Source organism: Penaeus japonicus, unplaced genomic scaffold (assembly GCF_977035675.1).
Source record: "Penaeus japonicus unplaced genomic scaffold, GWHDUDI00000001_assembly GWHDUDI00000031, whole genome shotgun sequence".
Taxonomy (NCBI): Eukaryota; Metazoa; Arthropoda; class Malacostraca; order Decapoda; family Penaeidae; genus Penaeus; species Penaeus japonicus.
In genome coordinates, this window is record NW_028234433.1 from 25,370,114 (window position 1) to 25,371,708 (window position 1,595).

A 1,595-nucleotide genomic window follows, 5' to 3' on the forward strand; every position below is an offset into this window, starting at 1 on the left:
GAATGATTTTTTTTTTTTTTTTTTTTTGGGGGGGTTGTTTGTTCTTGTTTGTTCTTGTTTGTTTGTTTGTTTTTTGTTTTGTTGGTTGTGGCTGAAGAGGGTTATTGTATGTTTTGTTTTGTTTTGTGATATTGATCCGAGAATTTCTAAATATGTGGAGGTTTCTTTTTTTTTTCTTTTTTTTTTTTTCTTTTCGTTTGTGTTTTTTTCTGTTGTAGTTTTGTTTGTTATTGCTGAGTGGGGTTATTTTATGTTTGTTTGTATCGTGATAAAAATCAGAATATATGTAGGTTTCTTCTTTGTTTCTTGTTTTTTTATTGTTTCCTTGTATGTTTGTTTGCTTTATGATATAAAGTACGTGTAGGTTTTTTTAATTTTCTTACTAATTGTTTGTTTGTTTTCTTTCTTTTTCCTAAATAAGATTGTTGTATGTTTTTGTTTATATTTTTTTTCAGATTGTTTTATTCAATGGCTATCACTTTTGTATTCGCATTTGTATATTTAGTATCTTTGTAATGTTTTGTATATGATTTATGTACAGATTTGGGTAATATTTCTGTAGTTTTTTTTTTTGTAATATATTCGTTGATATTTCTCCCGTTGTGTAAGGAACTAATAATGAAAATAATCACAAAGGATAATGAAATTATGAAAAAAACACGCGCACAAGCACATAGACACACAAACACAAACACAAAAACATCTACACACATATACACACACAAAAACACATACAAACACACGCACACAAACAGACACACGACAAAACACACAAACAAATCTACAAGCAAACACACACAAACAAACAAATGCACGCGTAACATATACATATATATATATATATATATATATATATATATATATATATATATATATATATATATATATATATATATATGTATGATATTATATATATATATATATATATATATATATATATATATATATATATATATATATATATATATATATATATATATATATATATATATATATATATATATAAAGAAAAGATATGCATATCCTTTCTTTACAGAGAGAGAGAGAGCAAGAATATGATGCTCTAACTTCCCTTACACTCCAATCTACTTTTCTATACCACAGGTCACCTTTACATCCTTAATATAAAAAAACGACAACAACAATAGAAACACCCGAAGAACAATTCTAGTCTCTGTGTCGATCCTATGTCTCGTACGAACGAACTTCCTTTGTCTTTCTTCCTGTCTTTGGTGTGTGTATGTATATATATATTTTTTTTTATTTATTCATTTATTTACATTTTTATAACATGATACAATATAGAAAAGAAATTCCTTTGCAGTTTCCAACATAGATTCGGGCGAGTCGGGAAGCACGGCTCATTATCTCTGAGATGTCGCTCCGTCTGCCTTGGGAGAGCCTGGCGCTGCTACTTCCCCTTCTTCTGCTCCTCCTTCTCCTTCTGCTGAATCTGCTCAGAGGGCGAGGCTTTCCAGTCCTCTCCCCAGCAAGTTCAGTTTCTTCTTCTGACGCTGATCGAGGGAGAGGCTTTCCATCCCGTTATCCAGCGAGTCCATCTCAAGCACTCGCGTGATCAGGGCCTCCAAACTCAA